The following is a 22,258-nucleotide window of genomic DNA, read 5'->3' on the forward strand; positions in this document are numbered from 1 at the left end:
CCTTCTGATCCTTCTGAAGTATTGGCAGAAAATTGTCACAGCCACACCCTCAGCTTGTTCTTCAGATAGTACATCCCTGACAGTGTATCTCTTAATTTTAGCATCTTTTGCAATCTGGATAGGCCGAGAATTTCCCAAATCATCACCTCTTGGTTCCTTTTTGTTTAATCATTTTTCTCTCAATTTATCTCCTTCTTTTTGCATTTACTGTAAGCAGTAAAAAGAAACCGGGCTGTTTCTCCATCCCTTTGCTTGGAAATCTCTTCAGCTAAATATTATATTTCATAATTTATAAGTTTTGCCTTCCATGTAGCTGCAAAAGACATTCTGTAAGATTTCTGCCACTCCAGGTAAGGAAAACCTTTCCTATAGTTTTCAATAATGTGTTGCTTATTTCTTTCTGAACCCTCACTCACAGCACCTGCTATGTCCATATTTCTACAAACAGTCTGTTTGCAATGATTGAGGTATTCTCTAAGGAAGTGGTCAGCAAACTCATTAGTCAACAGAGCCAATATCAACAGTACAATTATTGAAATTTCTTTTTTCCCCCCATATATTTTTATTGATTTTTTTACAGAGAGGAAGGGAGAGAGATAGAGAGCTAGAAACGTCGATGAGAGAGAAACACCGACCAGCTGCCTCTTGCACACCCCCTACTGGGGATATGCCCGCAACCAACATACATGCCCCTGACCAGAATCGAACCTGGGACTTTTCAGTCCGCAGATCGACGCTCTACCACTGAGCCAAACCGGTTTTGGCTGACATTTCTTTTGAGAGAGCCAACATTTTTAAACTTAAACTTCTTCTAATGCCACTTTTTCAAAATAGACTGGTCCGTGCCGCGGTATTTTGTGGAAGAGCCACACTCAAGGGGCTAAAGAGCTGCATGTGGCTCTCGACCTGCAGTTTGCCTACCACAGCTCTAAGGCAATCTATGTTTTCTCTTCCATGCTCTTCACTTCCTTCTCGTCTTTGCTAGGAGAGCCACTCACATCCACTTTTCTCCTAACAGCATGTTCAAGGCAATCTAAACTTTTCGAATATGCTCCTCAAAATTCATTCAAGGCCAATCTAAAGCCACCTTGACAACTTTTGAGGTTATGTGTTACAGCACTGTCTCACTATCGCTGCCATAACAGATTCCCACATTGTAATGCCTTTAAAAAACATATTATCTTATAGCCAGCAAACCCCCTTCCTGGCAATGCTCCCTACAGAGAATGAAGGTTCTCTTTGTTCCCTTGAGTTTCATTCAGTTGATGCCCACCTTTTCTAAGGAACAGAATCAACAGTGACTTTTGTCTCCCCCAAATTCCTGTTTTGCTCACAGACGACACACTATTCAGTATAACTTACCGTGTGCTCTGCTGTTTCATTATTTATCTTCATAATACATGTCAAGTTATTTTAAGAATACAATTTGATATCTCAGGACAGAAACTTCTGGCATTCCTGACATTTATTATAGTGTTTTTACATAGTAACCACTCTGATTCCATTTGTGAATGATGACGCAAAACATGACAGATGACACGATAGTTAAAGAAAGTTTGCTTTATGAAGTGAAATTTTTAGAAAACCAAAATACTGTACTAACATTGAGGGATTGTGCATGTAATGCCTTATCATTACTCTCCAATTTCTAAGTGCAGTGATTATTTATAAAATATTTTAGTTTATAAATGCTTTCAACACAAATTATCTCTTTGATCTTCAGACATACAAACACTCTTATACTAGGGAACAAAATAGAATAATATTTATATTTCGTTTGTGTTTGCTGACTTACACAAGGTTAAGGAAGGTGCTGGTAGCAAAATTGAAACTTAAGTCCAAGTCATGTGATTCTAAAAACCAGTGTTTTTCCCACTGTACTATACTTTCCTCTTTCATGCAAATATTATAATAAACTGATAACTAATGCACATATAATCATCCCATTACATTAAAGTTTATAAAAAGTAAAGATGTTACAAGAAGGAGTAATTAATTTTATAAACCTCCCTCTTGGTGTTATCAGTGAAAATGTGGTAATACTGTACTTGTCAGAGAGAGTAATTATTCTAATTGCAAAAGAGGCATATCATGAGCAGTTGAGTTAAATCATTTCATTGTAAGAGCACTGACTATTTAAATTCCTCTTTCCAAGCATTCTGTACATTTTGATAATTTATTCTTACAATGTCTTAGAGCGAGTATGTGTTAAAATTTTTATAAAGCACATAATCAACAAAAGGATGTGTCTAATGGAGAGCAAAGGAAGTCCCAACACTTAGAAAGAAGTTATGTTATTAAAAATGAAAATATTTGATAATTCATAATTATACTTCTAAATATGAAATACTTACAGTTTTAGAAGTGCTGGTATAAGACACAAGACAGCTTACATCTCACAGCACTAGTAGCAAACAGAGAAAAAAGTTAAAATATGGAACATCAATAACTACATGGGTGGCTAAGGAATGCTGGTTCATTTGCTTTGTTGTTATTTGAGAAGTAGCAAAGGGGAAAATTTGACATCAAAATGTACCAACTGAAATGCATCATCAAGAAATATTAAAACCTAGAGATCAGTGAGGAAACAGTTGATGGTGCCCATCCAAATACTATTAAAGAGAAACTCCATATTTCTTTAGCCATGATAGCAGAAGAGTCCTACTAATGAAAGTGAATCTATATTAGAGTCCCCTTGCTTGATTCTGTGGTCAGCTGCAGCCACGTGACTCTGATAAAAATCTCTTATGGAATCCACATTCCCAGATCTTCTGATTAGAGTATAGATTGCAATATATACTTCTCTTTAAGGACAACTACTGGGTGGATATAAATCCCCAATGCCAACCTCTTGCAATTTTCCTTCTTGTTAATGATTACCTTTGCATTGACTTCCATAAAATAGTCTCTCTTGAATTGCTTTGCTAAGTCAACTTACTGCCCTCAAGGAGCAGATATTGTCGTTAGTTAAGCCAAACTATTTCTTAGAATCAAATGCCAAAGTGCACAGAAGTGACATGAGGACTCCGGAACCAGACACATGAAATGGTCAGCGCTCCAAGGAATCCAGATAGGACACTTCTTTCAGATGTTCGCTGGCACCACAGACTCTCGATGCTGCCAGTATGGCTGCTATGAATTTTTCATAACTGTACATGGTGTTCTTAACTGTTCCGTGTTCCCCATTCCGGAGTCAAAGGTCTGGGTGAGAACATCTGATTGGCAAAGCCTGCAAGAAAGTGAGGAGAGTAAATATCTCAAAAGTAGGAAGTGTGTTTGGATGCTAAGCAGCCAAACCATGACTATCGTCCATGAAACCAAGGTAGATTTTGTGCTATAAACTGAGGACGGCTCTTAAGTATCTGGACTTTTATGAAAGGCTGGGGGCCAACATTTTTTCTTTCATAAAATCAGCAGTTTTCAGTGATAGCCTTTAACTATCATCTAGTCTGATGCTTCTCAAAGCTTCAGTTGAATATGAAAGGGTAATAATGACAAAGAATTTCCCTGATATATAGTCCATTTTATTTTTTGAAGGGGGCAGTGCAGATTGCTTTGAGAGAAAAGTATTTCTGGTATCAACCTTTTAGAATTGTTTTTAGAGCTACAGAGGAAATGGACCTAATTATTCTAAAATAATTATCTCTTTTAAACTAAGTATATGAGTGATTTTTAAAAAATAAATTTCCAATTTAATTAGTTCAACTGTGTTTAAAAATTCTTCATATGATGTACTGTTGGCTCAATATCCCTGCTTCCACCATTCCTCTTTGACACACAAAGACATACAAACATACACAAACATACCACCACAGACCCGTGTTCACACACACACACACACACACACGTGATCCTGAGAAATGAGTACTGAATAAGGTCTGACAAGTGAATGGTGTGGAAAGGCTAGCATTCTATATTTCTGTTGCTAACTAAGGTTACTTCTTTGGAGGCCACATAACATGGTTCACTCATATTGAACTTTTTCTACATTTGTTCTTAAAGTGTTCTCTTGTGAAGTCATGTCTCTCCTTTTAAGGATGATGTCTTTATCTCAGTGCATGATATTGGCTGAACCTGCGAATTAGATTTTTAGTGTGGGTAACATTTTGGGCCTGGGTCATGACCCTGTAAACCAGCTTGGGGGCATTCTTTTCCCAAAGAATTATGTTAAGCATAAAATACTTGGACATCCTTTGAAATCTCAATCAGATAACACTTTGAAAGACTTCGATGGCATTTTGGAAACACATATCCATCCATGTGTTGCGTAGGTGTTCTCAGGTGGTAAAGATATATAAATATATCTGCAAGTCTTTTAAATATACACATTTCTTTCACACTCTAGAGGTCATAGACTCTCCTTCAGAATCTCCATGATTCATTTGGTGTGAGAAATGGCTTGGTCCTAAGACTTTTTTTCTAATCAAATTCATTCATTCATGTCAAATCCAACCCTGAAGTTAGTATTATGTGGTCATAGGGAGGGTGGTTTTGTCACCATCTTGATATTTCTTTATGGAACTCCAAAGAGGAATGAGGATATTCCATTAATTTAGGGCCAGGCAAATCCTCTAAAATAATTAAAATTATGAGGACCTGTCATTCTGTTTTATCCTGCTTTTGATAAAGACATCATCCTCTACAGAGAAATCTTTCTCTCCACTATAAAATTACCAGAAGTGTGATGATAAATGGCAATCGACACTTAAGTTTGGGATTGGAGAGTATTAAGGAGTGGTGGGGACTGTGGTAAACAGAAGAGTGGATTTTTCATTGTTATTGTTGGAGTGCCATTCCATAGATGGAGCCAATTGTTGTCATTCAGGAATGTGAGTCAGTGTTGCTAGATCTTTCAGTTTTTTTTTCAGAAGAAGCCAGAAATCTGGTTTTTTATGTGAAATTTCCCAGTTTTAAACATTCATAACATTTTAACAGACCATATAGGAGCCAAATACAACATATCTGTTGGCCAGGTTCAGCTTGCAAGTTGCCAGTTTGCAACCTCTGTTCTAGAGACCTGGAGCTGGAGCCCAACAACAATAGCAACTTGCTCAGTAATTGTTGCTCCCTGAGGACCTGTGGCTCTCAGCAAAAATAGAGCCTTGATAAATCTCCCCTGGCAGCCTGCCCTCATTGCTCCAGATTCCAAAGGTGGCAAGCCTCCTATGCTTCCTGCGGGGTCTCACCGCATCACATTAACCGTTACCTTTCCCACCAGACCATGAATTCCTTAAGAGAAGGAAAAGCCTTTGCTCACACAAATCGTGTAATAACTGAAGCATGTACATTTCCATGAGTAAACCCCACTTTACCAAGAATTTTTCTATAATAGAATTTTCAACATTTCTTCCCCCATATTCAAAGAGAAGATGCTCTTGAAACACTGACTTACTTTTTTAATTATAAAATATCTTTATTGATTTCAGAGAGGAAGGGAGATGGAAAGAGAGATTGAAACATCAATGATGAGAGAGAATCACTGGTTGGCTGCTTCCTGCATGTCCCCTCCCCTCCTCCACTGGGGATCGAGGCCACAACCTGGGCATGTGACATGACCAGTAATCGAACCATGACCTCCTGGTTCCTAGGTCAACACACAACTCTTGAGCCGCTGTGGCTGGGCTGACTTACTTTTTAATCTTTTGACTGAGCAGTTTTTTTTTTCCTCTCCCTCTTCCTCTTTCTTCTTTCCAATGTCATTTTATTTTTTGTCCATCACCATTTACCCCTCTATGCCTTCTTCCACCTCCTACCACCCCTGGTTCCCCCTGCCTCAGAATAATTAGTTCTTAGCTGTTAAGAATATAGCATAGTGTAGAACAGAAACTAATTGATTAGAGTTTCAAGATCAGGTAATCTGTATTGAGTATCTACTAAGTGTCCCCAAACTATAGATGCATGACGTGAGCAACCAGTGTCTGACAAAAAACCACTTTTATAAAAAAGAACAAATGTCTGTCAACATTGTCACAAAGGTGTACACACATGGTCTCAGGACCTGATCCTCTTGCATGGAAGGCATCATGGCTGGTCTTCACTGGATCTACTCTGAGTGTGCTTCAGAGACACGTCTGACTGTGCACCCTGTCATTCTCAGATTCTCTCTTGCGTTTTTCAGATTTTGAAATATCCATGCTCATGCCAATTTTTGTAAATCCCAGGGAGGATCTTGGACCACATATGTGTTTTAAAATAACATTGGAAGAAGTAAGTTAATAAATGCCAAATCGTTATATAATATAAGCTTTTAGGAATTATAATTTTGGACTGGTGTCATTGCAAGAAAGCAATTCTGAAGTTACTGTAATAGTAATAGCTACTATTTATATAGTGTGGACTCTTGATGTGAAATATGATTCATGTGTTACTTTGTGGAGTTCTCACAAAAAATTACCAAGGGATGGTTATATGTGCTGGATGCTTTATATGTGTTAGCATTTTATCACTCACCAATAAATAAATAAAATAATAAGAAAGGTATTATTATTTCAATTAACACTTGGGGGGAAAAACAAGACTTAAAGAGGCTTAAATATTTTGCTTAGATTTGCCTTGTTGTTTAAGAGACCGGGCCTAGATTTGAAAGTTACCCCCATGAAAAGTCATGAGTTTTCTATCACACCACTAATTCTTTGATTGTGGCCTAAAACAGTTTCACCCAGTGATTGCTATTTGTGGGGTATTTCACCAGGCTTCCAGTTACCTCATATACTCATATATACATTAGAAATAATTTGGCCACAAGTAATTATGTCTAACAAAAAGCTAAATGGCGAATTAAACAATATGGTAACTTATTTTTTTTTGTTAGATATCAACTTGAGACAGGAACTAGCATCAGAAGTTTACACAGACAGTGTTCTTGGAAACATCACCTTAGGGAATGTGAAGAAAGCAGGTGTCTGGGTAGAGGGAGAGTTGGTTGAGCTTTATTTTCAACTAGAGGCCCGGTGCATGAAATTTGTGCATGGCAAGGGGGGTGTTCCCCTCAGCCCAGCCTGCACCCTTTCTAATCAGGGACCCCTTGGGGAATGTCTGACTGCCGGTTTAGGCCTGATTCAGGGGAATCAATGTTTTTTTTAACATTGCAAGATGGCAACTCAAATTCCAGGGGATCAGGCCTAAACCGGCAGTTGGACATCCCTCTCATAATTCTGGGCCACTGTCTCCTAATCACTCACTTGCCTGCCTGCCTGATCACCCCTAACTGTCCCCCCTTCTGGTCTGGTAACCTCTTACTCCCCCCCCCCCCTGCTGGACTGATTGCCCCCAACTGATCCCCTATGCCAGCCTGGTCACCCCAATTGCTTCCCTTCCCCTCACAAGCCTGGTCACCTCATGCAGCCTGCTGTTCAGTTGTTTGGTCATCCCTCACTAACCCCCCCGTTGGCCTGGTTGTAGGGCATGAGGGTCATTTTGCATATTACCTCTTTATTATATAAGATAAGGACTCAGCTGATTTTATGAGGAGCTTCAAGATGGGATGGCTCTTCAGAGTTCTTCTGTGTTGAAAGGAGACACCCAGGACTTTGACCCTCACATCAACCAGTTACTGGATACAGGCTTCCCCAGGAAGGGGACATATCTTTGAGTGAGAAAGTGTTCTTTAGCTTATGGCCATTCTGGAAGAGGGTTTGACAGCTCAAGAGACATAAGCTCAAAATTTTTCTAGAAGCTAGGAGAATAAATCCTGAAATCCTGAATGGTGAACCAGGAAGCCCAGGATAGCACTCACACAAACAAACACCCTGACTTCCTCTCACATGACAAGAAAACTAGATATCAATGGTGGACAACTTTGGGTTCTGCCATTCAATGATGTCGAGATTTCTGCATGATTGTTTGTTTTGGTCCTTTTTTTTTTTACATTACAAGATGGCAACTCCAACTTTAGGCATCAAGCTGAGAACAAGGGGAAAGAGGCATATGCTGTATAGCCATACACAGACCATATGAGCATGTGGGTGGGGAGGTGTGAGGTGAGGCTTGGCGATGAAAAATGATATTCACCTTAAATGGTGCTTATCCCAACTGAATACATCTGAATCTGCAGAATATGATAGAAGATGAAGAATAAAATGAGGATGAAAATAGGATGGGGCTAAAGTACTGATTACATAAAAATTTCAACTTTATAAGCAATAGGTAACAAAAAGGATGAAGAAATCCAGTTCTATCTAATGAGACCTAAACTGTGCTTTTATTTATTTATAGCAATCTCTGTTTGCACCATCAGAGACATTTAGCTTCCTATTAATTGTTGCTCAATGCTGATGTTTATTGGCATTGATATTTGATAAAAGTACATCTGTGGTAAATTAGCTTAGTAAGGCTTATAAGTGGGGTCATAGAGTCCTAGTAATTTAGGGATGGAGAGACATTGGTAAATACCTAATGCAAACTCATCTTTTTACACTCAGGAAACTGAGATTATGTAGGGGTACGTTTAAAATAAATATAGGTATGACCTTTTGAAAATTGTTTCCCCTTCTTTTTCCACTGAGCAACAGTTATGTGCTTTTCTGGTCTTGGGCTTCTCTGTAAGCAAATTTATCAGAATAACTATCACACACACACACAAAAAGTTGAAACAATTCCCATCAGGGAAAAGAAATTGAGATATGTAACAGCCATTTTCATCCTCTTTCATCTCATGGAACACATAAATGACTGAAATTCTGTGGCACACTCAAAAATCTGACACAAAAAAAGGTATATTTTTGATTTATTCACACTGGGAGGCTATTGTTGTGTTGGCTGCTGTCATGTTTTTATTTGACAACAGAAGAGAAATGGGGTCTGTGCCCCTGACTGTATAGTTAGGTATTGCATGTTTTAAAAATTCTTGTGGTACACCATGTGCTGAGGCATACCAGTTGAAAATTGCTGGCTTAAGTAGTTATTGTGAGATTGAAGTCTACTTCAGGAGCCAAACAAATCAAACATTAGAAGTATCATCTTTTAACAAAGTTATTATTTAAAAATAATACTTGATGATTATTGCTTTATTTATAGAACAATTAAAATGTTTCTGATTCAGCAAAATAAAACAGATCTTTTAGCAAGCAACTACTTACCTTGATGATTTCCCAATAGCCCAAATCACAACAGATTTCAATGACAAACGGGAAAATCTATCCAAAGTTTGTTTCCTCTATAGTGGGGAAATACTGATATGCTATTAGGTTGATACAGAAAGCCAAGAGTTTTGCAAAAATTTCAACTGGCTGGTTGTTATGTGTGATCCATGTGTAGGAACTATTGAAAAAAAAATAATCAATAGGATAGGTCAATCACTTTTAAAAATGTTACTTTGAGGATTGGATAGTTTAATAAAGTAACTTTTTTCTGGTATTGGATGTACTACATTGGGAGATATAAACAGTTCCAGTGTATGAGTGACATGGCACAGGTGAATAGGTTAGTCTAAGCAACACAATCATTTGCATATTATAACATATACTGTATATAATTAAAGGAGTGCATATTTTTAGATTGCTCTAAGGAACAATTGATATTGACTTACATGCCCACACAACATTATTTATTGGCTAGTGAGAAATTCATGATTGATTATAAAATCCTTCTAAGCATTAATATTCTCAGCTCTGGAAGCCTTCATTTTTATTTAAGAATTGAGGGCACATATTAAATTCAGAATTATTATTAACTACAATTGAGAATTATGTGTTGGAACTTTATTTCACAAGATAACTGAATCATGCCAACCTTTGTCTAATTTGGAGAGGGGAAGGAGGCAGGAAAATTAGAATAAATAGATCTTTCTATATATATATATATATATATATATATATATATATGATTAAAACACTCTCATGCCACTCTCTTTTTTTTTCTGTTAAATTCCTTCCTTGATTATGTCTTCTTAATGACATGTAGGATCAGAATGGAGAGTAGGGGAGCTGTTTTGTGTCTGTTGCATCTTTATGATTGGTCTCTACTATCAGCTGATTCAGACACAGACACCTCAAACCCCCATCCCTGACATTCAAACAAATCCTTGAGTGTTAAAATAGTTACAAGTTAATTCTCCGATATTAGAGTTAAAACCCTGAGATTATTTTAATCAAGGGCTGTGCATGGAAACTGGTGTTAGAGAAGACTTGAAGGGTGACGGATAGTCCAATAGCAACACATTCATGTGACAAACCCCGTGCCATCATCAAAGCAGGCCAAGATATTAGATGGTTGCCACTTGGGATACAGCTTCCAAGTTCTTTATATATGCCACCTAAAGAAAAGTGGAGCAATAAAAAAAATAGAAAGGCAAAGAAAAAATCTGAATGAGTGTACCCCTTAATTTAATGATTTACATGCATGCCAGAAATAATTTATTTAAAAGGACATCTAATGTAAATGCATTTCCATTGAAGGCCTTAAGAGTGATTTTTCAAAATTAGTGTGTATAAGAATAATTTATACATACTATGTGTTTATACATTATTTTTTTGTAATATTCAGGTAAATTATCTATCTTTGGTCTTTTAGTAACTTTTTGAGCAATACTGAATTTATGTTTCCCTGGAGAATAAAAGAATTGAAGTGGATCTGTACTATGAAAGTCTAGCCATGGAATAACAGATATAGGAATGACTTATTGTATATAAACAGGTGATCTGGTGATTTTCTATAAAACAACTTAGACTCAAACATGGACGTGTGGGATGATTTATTAAATACCTCAGCATATTTATGCTGAATGCATTCTATTTTTGTAGTCCTGGTAAAATTCAGGTGCTGTTGGATGTTGGTTTTGAATTAATGTGGCCACATCAGGGTAAAACAACTATAATGCAACCCTAAAATGGAACTAATAAAATATCTATGTATTAATAGAACTTAATGATAACTTAGTTTCATGTATGTTCTTGCTTTTTTTGGTCACATTTATTCTTAAAGCTCCCTTTAGAAACTCACAAGTTGAAAGACAGTAACATTAAATATTTAAAGATGGAAAGGCAAAGAAAAATAAATGGGAGGAGTATAAATCCCAAGGAAAGCTTTAGACTGTAGATAAAATAACAAATGCGAACTATCTAAAGAAAAATAATAGTGCTATGCCAATCTGAGCTATGGTTAAGGAGCCTCCCCTACCTCTCACCATGCACCCACCGTTCGTGCAGCACTCACTGGGGAAAGTTCACTAATTGCTCATTTATTCCAGGGCCACACATGGTCTGGCAAGGTAGAAAGGGCAGGCTGTCAGTCTCTGGGAGGTGAGTCTTATTCTCATGACTGAGGCTTCTGAGCTAGAAGATTTCAGAAGAGCCAGTCCTCTGCAATAGTCATTTGACGGGACAGAGACTTCAATCACAGTGCTGAATGAGTGAGCATGGAGCTCTGTGGACTGCAACTTTTTGTCTGAGAGGCCAAAGGAAAGAGCTCAGTTTTGGACGAGTTAAACCTTACCTATCAAACATGAATAACCATTATTCGGAAATGATCAACTATTCATGGTATTTCAGATAACCCATCTTGTATAGTCTCTGTCCATTTTTTTATTTAAAAAAATTTAAAATTGATCTTAGAGAGGAAGGGAGAGGGAGAGCAGACAGAAATATCAACAATGAGAGAATCGTTGATCAGTTGCCTCCTGCAAACCTCGCATGAGAGATAGAACCCACAAGCTACTCCAACCTGCTAATATACATTTAGGTAGTAACATCTTAAGTGCTTTTCTTAGCTATTTCTTTCATGTGAATTTCAGGTAACATCCTTTGAATATAATCTAATAACTCAAAATGTGTAGATTATAGTTAAATTTTCTACTTATGTACACCCCACTGCTTTTCTAATTAAATTTTTAAAAATTTATTTTAAACCTCACCTGAGGTTATTTTTCCATTGATTTTTAAAGAGAGTGGGAGAGGAGAGAGAGAGAAAGAGAGAGATGAGAGAAATACATAGATTGATTGCCTCCTTCAAGTGCTCAGACCAGGACCTGGGCCAGGGGGGGAGCCTGCAACCGAGGTATGTGCCCTTGACCAGAATGGTATGCAGGACCCTTTGGTCTGCAGTCTGGTGCTCTATTTACTGAGCCAAACTGGCTAGGACCCCCACTGCTTTTTCTGAAATATTTTTACTTTTAAAAGCAAATTACAGAAGATGCAATATCACAGATTTATACTCCTACTAAATTGTATTTTTATATATTAGCACAAATAATCTTATATAATGAATGGGTAATATGCAAATCAACCAAATGGCCAAATGGCCAGTTATTATGATGTGCACTGATCTCCAGGGGCAGATGCTCAACACAGGAGCTCAGTGAGCTAACACAGGGGGCGGGAGGTGCTGCTCAGTCAAACCCTATGAGCATAGTGGTGGTGGTGGAGCCTCTCCCAGCTCGGTGGCAGCACTAAAGATGTCTGACTACCAGCTTAGGCCCACTCCCCACAACTAGGCTTAAGCCGGCAGTCAGACATCCCCTGAGGGGTCCCAATCTATGAGAGGATGTAGGCCAATCAAGCTGAGGGACCCCCCAGAGTTCAAAGATTTCCATGCACCTGCCTCTATTAGAACTATAAAGCCAAACCACCAGAAAACAATATTTGAAACAAACATCAAATTAATCTATTTATATAAAATATCAAATTAATCTATTAATATAAAAATCTACATAAATTTGGAAGATAAACACTAAGACCTAAACAAAAGTAGAGAAAAACTGGGACAATTAATTAAAAATGTTCAAGAGCTTATGTGAGTGAACATGAATAAGGTAAAAAAAATTATGCCTAATTGTAAAATACTGTTATATTTATAAAAATCAAAACAAACCAATCAAGAATAAAAGGCAAGCAAATCTTTCTAAGGCAAAATTCTGGACTTAGCCTTGCACTACAGATGGGTTTTACAGGTGTTTGCCTTTAGGAAATCTGTGCTTAATAGACTCAAGGTGTCACCAAAGGAATTCTTCCCAAGTGAATAATTGATTTCTACTGAAATAAATACAAGAGAATTATATAGATAAACAAGCTAACATAACTGATGAATACCGTATTTACAGAAGAGACATTTGGTATGAAATGTTGCAACTAAATTCATCCATCTCTTAATTATTTAAAGATGATTATTCAATTGTGCATTAGTCAGCCTGGTTTCTTGTTCACCACTATGCATTTTAGCCCTCACTATGCTGTTCAGATTTTCAGTGCTCCATTTATTTATGCTTTCTATTCCCTTCTCTGGATATCTACATTAAATATCGCCAAGCACAAGTCATAACTTTCCAACAAAGTCTTTGTTGAGTATATTGGTCCAAAGTCAGCTCTCTGTTCTTCTTGCTCTAATCAGTTATATCAATTACTTGGGATAATTAGTCATCTTGCATTGTTATTTCATTGTTCCTGTACTACTGAGATTTTTCTCATTGAAATTCTTCATATCCCTATGACTAGAGTCCAAATCTTATACCCACCATGCCTCTCATATTTTAAATAATAAATGCATACTTTAAGGCTATAAGTAAATATTTGTTTAATTAAAAATAATGCAATCTAAGCTATATATATATATATATATATATATATATATATATATATGATTTTTTTTTACAGAGAGGAAGGGAGAGGGATAGAGAGTTAGATCGATAAGAGAAAAACATCCATCAGCCTCCTCCTGCTTCTCCCCCTTCCTCTCCACTGGAGTTTGAGCCTGTAACCAAGGTACATACATACCCATGACCAGAATTGAACTTGGGACTCTTTAGTTCCTTGGGCTGACATTCTATCCACTAAAAGAAACTGGTTAGGGTCAATCTAAGCTTTTTAATATCTCTTTTTTTGTTGTTGTTATCCCAATTTTGACATATTTTCACTATTTTCTCAATTAGAAGTCAGTAATCTAAAAAATCATTTGCAAAATAATTTTAACATGTAATACTCTAATCTTAAAAGATTCAGATACTACAGAATACATATACACATGCACAAACCACATTACAGATTGTTTATATGGAAAAACAATGAAATTCTCTATGCATCACTTAACCAAACCATGCACTGTGATCATTTTAAACTATGTTCTACAGACAGTACTGTGCTTAGATACTCATCAAAATAATATCTGCCTGACTTGCATTGCTTAATGGTTTGAGCGTTGACCTATGATTGCCTGGCTTGCATTGCTTAGTGGTTGAGCGTTGACCTATGATTCAGGAGGTTATGGTTAGATTCTCGGTTAGGGCACACGCCTGGGTTGCCAGCTCAACCCCTAGTGTGGGGCATACAGAAGGCAGCTGATCAATGATTCTCTCTAATAATTGATGTTTCTATCTCTTTCTTTCTCCCTTCCACTCTGAAATCAATAAAAATACATTAAAAATCACATCTACTAATAGTTCTTAAGAACTTAATCCCATTTGGTATCGCTATATCATTCAGATTCACAAACTTTATGAGTTTTAAGGTTGAGAGAGAGAATACTTAACTCATTTAGTCTTGACTAGTAGCTTTGGGAGGGCAAAAATTGTGCCAGAGCATCTCTGTATCTTCTATAGAAAGAACTTTGAATAACATTTTATCTTTGAATGAAAAAAGAAATACCTCACCGGAACCCACATATTCTTATTAACAATAAAACTTTCTTGTTAAAAATATAAGGAGGTGAAACCAAACAAAGTGGAGACCCCACATGAAGCAGAGAACACTTATAAATAGGTAAATAGAGAGCCATGTTTTAACTTGCAATTATTTTATTTTATTTACTTATTTTTTAACTTGTAATAATTTTAAAAAAGCAGTTACATTTTGTGGCAGAACAATGTCAAACATACACAGTCATTAATGAGGTGCCATGATAATTCCATGAATCTAGTAGCAACTAATAAGGTCAAACAGAACATTTTTTGGCTGCGTCAAGGTCTGAATTTCAGTGGTGAGATAGTTGCAGTACCTTACCTTCAGGCCATGTAAATAAAAACACCCAATAAAACACAACTTGGTTCTCATGAAGCCAGAAAATTAATTTTAATAAGTGTGGTTTTAATGTGACTGTAGAAAATGATTATTTGCTGTTGTACCACTAATCTCCATGGGGGACCTCCTATTTATTATTTACCAATAACCTGTGCTGAATTCAATCTTGTCCTAGAAGAAAATAATCTGCATTGTGTACTAACAAGTCTCTTTGGTTGCTGAGGGCAAAATCCTTGATTGAGTGTGCACTGTGTGTGTGTGTGTGTGTGTGTGTGTGTGTGTGTGTGAGAGATGTGTTTGAACCAGACTTTCAAAATATTGCTTTTAGGGTGGGAATTCAAATTTTTGGGGAATACCATATTTTTGAATACATGTTTAAATATGTTTAGATAAGTTTAGAGACTAAGGGGTCTTTAAAATGTTGGCCTCTTTGTTTCATTCTTCTCTCCCCTTTCCCCACTGCATTGTTCTGCAACTCAGGGTATTTTAACCTTTCAACTTGATGTTATTTTCTTTTGAATGAAGAGCTTGTACAGGTAATCCATACATTGCATTACTGCACACTAATTACCTTTTTAAAGCATGGTAGGAGCTAGTTATTGCAAGGACTATTATTTATCCTAATTGATCCCAGCTGAGCTTGGGAGGGAGGCTGGCCTGAGAGTCTTCAAAGACTTGCCAAGAGACTGTCAGATTTGATAACTCACACCACTCCGGTCTTGGCTCAGAGAGGTCAGTAAGAGTGAACACTAAGCTCTCCCCGATATCCAAGCCTGCTGAAAAACGCAGACACGCTGCCAGCTGACGCGCAAGCCACTAGATTTTCAGCTTTGTTTTAAGAGGCTCATGTGTTCTTGGAACTAGGGATGGGCTGCTTAACAATGAGGAGACATTCCCATGTGGAACTACAGAGCAGATGTGACTGCCCTGTGTGCTGGGAGGCATCTGTGTTTGTTAAAACATGGTTTGTGCCTTGGCCTAAAGATTTAGGATGACCTGGAAATATAACAAAAACCTTAAATTATGCTTCTTTGATTGAATAACTGAAAGCATCCACAGATTTGATGTTTATTACTCTATGTTACACTCATCCTTTCTTACATAAAACTTCTCATTTGCAGATTATAAAAACTCTGTTGTTCTACATTATCAGAGCTCCAGCTGAATGATATTTTCAGTTAATTTATTACATTAAGTTGTAAGCACCATGAAGGGAAAAAAACAATATTTGCCTCTTTACTGTTGTGGCTTCTTTGCCTAGCACAATCCCTAGTCTCATGATGAGCCCTCAGAAATACAGGATGGGGCAAAAGTAGGTTTACAGTTGTTTGCCTGGAAAATAATACAGTAATTAATAAATAACACAAGAATAAACCATTTCACGTACTCACAACTGTAAACCTACTTTTGCCCCACTCTGTTCTTGTTGGACAAATGAACAAAGAACTGTGCGACTGAAAAATCTGGGCAGTTTATTTTAAGGCTTTTTTTCTTTCTCTAAAATGTGTCAGTTGATGGATATGTTAGTTAAGTCACATTATTGTGGTAATCCTTTTACACTTTATAGTATCAGGTTGGACACCTTGAACTTACACTAGATGTCAATCATAACAGTAAACTTGGGGAAAAGAATACAATTTTAAATAAACAAATAAATAAATTATTGCCACTTTTAAAGACATTTTGATATGAATATACCATTTAAGTCAGATTTTTCCAGCAAATTCAACCTGCAGATTTTTAAAATAGCATACTACCCAGGAAGAATATCTTTAAAGTTGTCTGAAACAGAAGGAAAGTTTACTTTGGAAGATTTTCCCTTCTTCCCCATTTTTCAGTTTATGTATATGTGCACCTTCTTTCTATTTCTACCCTCATTTTTGAAATGAGGCTTTATTGTCACCATAGATTAAACTTTTTTTAAATATATATTTTATTGATTTTTTACAGAGAGGAAGGGAGAGAGCTAGAGAGCTAGAAACATCGATGAGAGAGAAACACTGACCAGCTGCCTCCTGCACATCCCCTACCGGGGATGTGCCCACAACCAACGTACATGCCCCTGACGGGAATCGAACCTGGGACCTTTCAGTCCGCAGGCCGACACTCTACTGCTGAGCCAAACCGGTTTTGGCAGATTAAACTTTTTATTGTCATGATGGATCCCAAATTCTTTGCCCCTCCTCAGCGAGAGGAGGGGATAATTTCCTTCCTCTTGAATCTGGGTGGACACTGTGACTGACTTGGACAGTAGAATGCCTCAGGATTGACACTGGGTAACTTCCAAGCATGGACCTTAATAGACTTGAAATTTGCTTTGTTATTTCTGTTGGTATCCCCCCTGCAGGAAGCCATATGCCTGTAAGAGGGGCAGGTGACCACCATCTTGTGTGGAAGGCCAGTATTTGCAAATAGAGAAAAGAACAGAGGAAGGAATGCACAGATACTAGACAAGCAAGTGAATTTCTTGGATCTCCAAGCAGAGTTAAGGGAGAGAACAAATGCCAAGGTTTATTCTTTCCAAAACTCCTGACCAACAAAAAACATGAGCAATTAAGTGATTATCATTTTAAGCCACTAAACTTTGGGGTACTTTTTATACATGCAGTATATAACAACATGTACTTTCAACATTAAGAATATTACTTTTCTCAATATAATAGTTTAAGTATGCTCATAACATATGTTTTGATAAAAATAAGAAATAATCCCCAAACTTTTATCAGTAAGAGCCCTTGAAATAGATGGTTCATTCCAGTATATACCTATAATGTTAACATTTTATACTGATGGTTAGCAATAAAAATGATTGAAGTTTTATCATGTCTTCACAATACTTAATGCTCAAAGCTTCAACGTTAGAAAAAATGGCCCTCAAAATTAGATGTTTCCTAGAGTTTATTCTATAAACATTTTTTTAAAAACTAGAATATAGTTACATTCTGTTTACCATAAAGACATATCCAAATTCCTTGGGTTATATGGAATATTGTAACTAAGTAATTAATAAAGTAATGGGGTTATTTGCTGCATAACAATTGCAAATGTTTTTCATTATTTTTCTCTCTGACTTTCTATAAAATAATTCAGCAACTATTGACTTAGCAATTTCTATAATAGAGATAGGTTAGACTGAAGCTATAAAAAATGTTAGCCGAAACTGGTTTGGCTCAGTGGATAGAGTATCGGCCTGCGGACTGAAGCGTCTCAGGTTCGATTCCGGTCAAGGGCATGTACCTTAGTTGCTGGCACAACCCCAGGAGGGGGTGTGCAGGAGACAGCTGATGGATGTTTCTCTCTTATCCATTTTTCTAACTCTCTATCTCTCTCTCTTCCTCTCTGTAAAAACATCAATAAAATATATTTAAAAAAATGTTATATCTCACCATTATTTCTTACTTTTTGTATTAGTTGGGATTTAAAATGGAGAGTGAACAGGAACCCCAAAATAATGATAGAACTCTATCGTTGTCTCATAAAATTCTAAGCAGCTAGCTACCTGAGAGCTCCATTCTGCAAATTCAATAAGGGCTTAAGTTTCTTCTATTTGGTGGCACTCACTCTATTACTTCCTAGAATACTGTACTTCAGGATTCATTATGGGGAGAGGCTCAGGCAAAAGCCGGACACCAGGGGGATGCAGGGGGGCCCCTCAAAGGTCTCTGGGCTCCAAAGGCTCCTAGTCCTGCTTGAAGGTGAGATTTTTGAAGAGATACTCGCCCTGCCCAGTCTGGGGGTCAGCCTGCAGAGATGAGTCAGGTGTTGCCCATTATCTTGATGAGTTCCACCTCCTCACCCCAAAAGTGGTACTCCAGAAAGTCACAGAGCTGAGGGTCTGCACTGGTAGAACCCCAGGCATGTAACTCCAAGAGGGCCTAGTTCAGGTTCCTCTTCAAGGCCAAGGTGGCTTCCATGGTGTTCTGAGTTTTGCCCCACCCATCCTGAGGAGGCTTCAGCACTTCTTAAAAGAGAATGTGGCCACCTTGCTTGTTTTGAGATGCTCAGCACCCTTGAGCTTCTTCTCTGTCAACTCAGGAAAGAAGTGGCCCACGCTCTCAAGAGCCACATCCTCACGGTCAAAAGGTAGGTGTGGGTGGCCCACAGATGCAGGTTGGCTCAGGTTGGCCACAGCTTCCACTTGGGTGGAATAATTCTGATGAATTTGGGAGCTCAAAGTTGTTTGACAATAAGGAGTTAAGGTAGAAAAAAAAAAAACCCAGCATGTTGGCTGGTCTTGGAGGAGGTTCTGAAGGTGGTGACTGGATAAGATCCTGGAGAGCGGCTGGCGGCTGGGGGAAAGGGAATCCCTGGGTCTGTTCCAACCAAACACTGTTGAAACAGTAGACAGATCTGGACTACTGCAGGCACTGTGAGGAGCTATTCCCTTTTATTTTGGATTATTCTATCTATCTATCATCTATCTATATCATGTATATCTATCTATCATCTATCTATATCATCTATATCTATCATCTATCTATCTATCTATCTATCTATCTATCTATCTATCTATTATCTATCTAATCTATCCATACATCTGTCATGTGTCTATCCATCTTCATCAGTTATCTATCTGTAGCCAAAATATTGGGAGAAAACCAACCTTCAGGTCAAAGATCTTTTATCCATACTTGCCTATTCTCAAGGTGAATCTTAGAAAAAGCCATGTCCATTTATTACCCAATGATTTCTAAAGCAGCAAGTCTGAGATAGAACACAACCTTCCACTGTCACCCTGCAGCAATGAGTCAGCACCTCTGTAGAGACTTTGGGCAGACCTCGGACATCCACTCTACTCCAGCAAGAGGAGGCACACCTAGCCGATGAAGCTTGTGGATGATCTTTTGTAGAAAAAAATAATCTACAGAATAAAAATTTTAACATATGCCTGCATGTTTGCTTATTTATCATTATCCTGTTTTCATCTGGAAAATCAAGTAACCCAAAAGAACCTTGCTATTTTAATAAGTGTTTGAAAGGAAATATTTACAGCTATGAAACCTTTCACATAGCCTGTTATCTATACTGTATTAACTACATTGTAATTTTTAGGAAAACATAATTCCTATTCATTTGTCAACATTATATGTTTTGATGACCTCTCTCATGCTCAATGTGAATACTTTTAAATTACATAATCAATTAGAAAAATGTAGGTACTATTAATAACATTCCTTTTTTTTTTTTTTTTTTTTAGCCACACTTCATGCAAGAATTTCTTCCACATCTTCTCTGTAATTGAAAGTAAATTTTCTCTGATAACCAAAAGTCTCTCTACCTTTCTGATGGAGACCCTTTAATCCCACTTAGGGAAGAAAGAGATTCCAAAGATTACTGACTCATGGGCATCACTTAAAAACAATTCTTTTACTTTTTTTCTGTGATTTTTGTCGTGTTAGATAGTCTCTTCAGCCTGGCAGTCATCAACTTACAATCTCCTAACATTCTTATTTCTTCAGTAGTTGCTCCACTTCAGTCCTATAATTAGTTTCATCATCCAAGTCAATGATCCTCCTAACACACTGGCTCAGAGTCCTTCAATCCTTATAAAACCAGTTTCTCCAGTTTATCTGTTACTTAAAAACATAAATGTAGCCTTGATTGAAGTCATCACATCTCTGTTTCATCTCACTCTACAATTTTGAATGTTAAAACTTCTCCTCCTTGACAATGAAGAATTATAAGAACAGTAGTTCTCTCCCATGTCCCTAACCCTGGTAACCCTGTGTGTTTTTTTTTTGTTTGTTTGTTTGTTCGGTTTTTTTTAATCTCAATTCTAACTTCTACTACTACTTTATTCTTCAAATCCAAAGCCTACTTCAGATCTAACTTTTCTTCATTACTAGTCAGGAAGCCAAAAGCAGCCATGTCATCTCCCACATGGGGCCTCCAGAGGCTCCAATACCCAGGACACACCGCTGTGACTTCATTGACAATCCTTTGTTATATCCACTGTTGGTTTTTCTACATCTGTTCTCCAAACTGCAGTTGGTAAAAAGGAAAAAAGAAAAACAAAAAGTCAATAACATGCTGACCAGATCCACTTTAAGTTTATGTTATTCTCATCATTCCTCATTACTGTTTAAATTATTATCATGTTCCTTTCAGCAGGTGTTTCAAATGATCGCTCAACTAACTGCCAATTCCCTTGTTCCCAACGACGCAAATTTCCTCCATCCTCAAGAATAGTGAAATCGTATGTCAAGAATCCACATTGATCCACATTGTAAACATATTGATACATTGAAGAGCTTGCTATTGGCCAGGTGCTAGAGACAGAATAATATTAACTCAGGGTTCATCTGTTGCAAAATTCATTTCTGGAATGAGAAACACATAAACAGTGATTTTGACTTAACATGTTAAAGGTTACACCTGTGGTTCTTTTTCTCTCCTTCCCCTCCCCTTATCCTTATCTACTTTTCCTTCCTACCTAGGAGGAACAAATGCCTCTCTTCTTTCCAATGTTCTCTTTTTACAGAACACAGTTATGCTATTACAGCACAACTGCTTGATTATTTTGACCAACTGCTTATAAGGGCTTTCTTCCTTCTCTGTGTCTCTTTAGAAATCTATAAGCTTACCAAGTACTAAAATAAAAGTTGGTTTCCATATATCTAGGCAACAGTTCAGCATTGTCTGTGTTCTGGTTAGTAGGGCCAGAACACAGACAATGCTTATATTCCTTGTGTAAATTATAATTTAGAAGAAAATATCTCCACACAGATCAAATACATAACAAGAGTAAATCTACAGGACACATAAGACCTGTGCAAAAATTAATAAGAATTATGGATACATTTATATATTATTTTGAATAAATTTAAATGTTGCTTAAGCAATTTATGGAAAGTCTAAATACTGTGTCCCCTTTTCCCTAGATTAATTTATACCTTTGTGACAGGCAAGCAGCAAGAATATGAGGATTCTAGTCTGACAGCTGCAAGGAACTGGTTCTGCCAAGAAGAAGAATGAGCCGGGGAAGGATCTCTAGTGCCAGATGAGAACGCAGCCTGCCATCACCTTGACTTCAGCCTGACCAGACAGCCCAGCCACAGTGTGCTGGACTTCTGACCTTCAGAACTGTGAGCTGCTAAGTTTGTGGTAATGAATGACGCAGCAATAGAGAACTATTGTGACATTTAAATATTTCCCGTCAGAGTCTTAAGGGAGCATTTTTAATTTTAACATGATCAATCTAATAATTAGGAATAATGAGCATTTTTTTAAAGTTATAAACACATAAATAAAAGTTTTAATATAAAGTAAGTGAACTGATAGATCTTATAGATGTAATTAAATGCGTTCTATTGTCT

General features: G+C 37.2%; 1 long non-coding RNA gene across 1 annotated transcript; it reads right to left on the reverse strand.

The window, feature by feature from the left end:
* Positions 1 to 2,633: 2,633 nt before the first annotated feature.
* Positions 2,634 to 22,021, reverse strand: LOC123652765. Its single transcript, XR_006742261.1, has 3 exons — positions 21,836 to 22,021; positions 8,011 to 8,047; positions 2,634 to 3,229 (listed from the first exon to the last, which is right to left on the reverse strand). It is a non-coding gene; the product is annotated as an uncharacterized LOC123652765 (long non-coding RNA).
* Between the last annotated feature and the right edge of the window lie 237 nt (positions 22,022 to 22,258).

This window comes from Pipistrellus kuhlii, unplaced genomic scaffold, assembly GCF_014108245.1.
Source record: "Pipistrellus kuhlii isolate mPipKuh1 unplaced genomic scaffold, mPipKuh1.p scaffold_m20_p_2, whole genome shotgun sequence".
Classification (NCBI taxonomy): Eukaryota; Metazoa; Chordata; class Mammalia; order Chiroptera; family Vespertilionidae; genus Pipistrellus; species Pipistrellus kuhlii.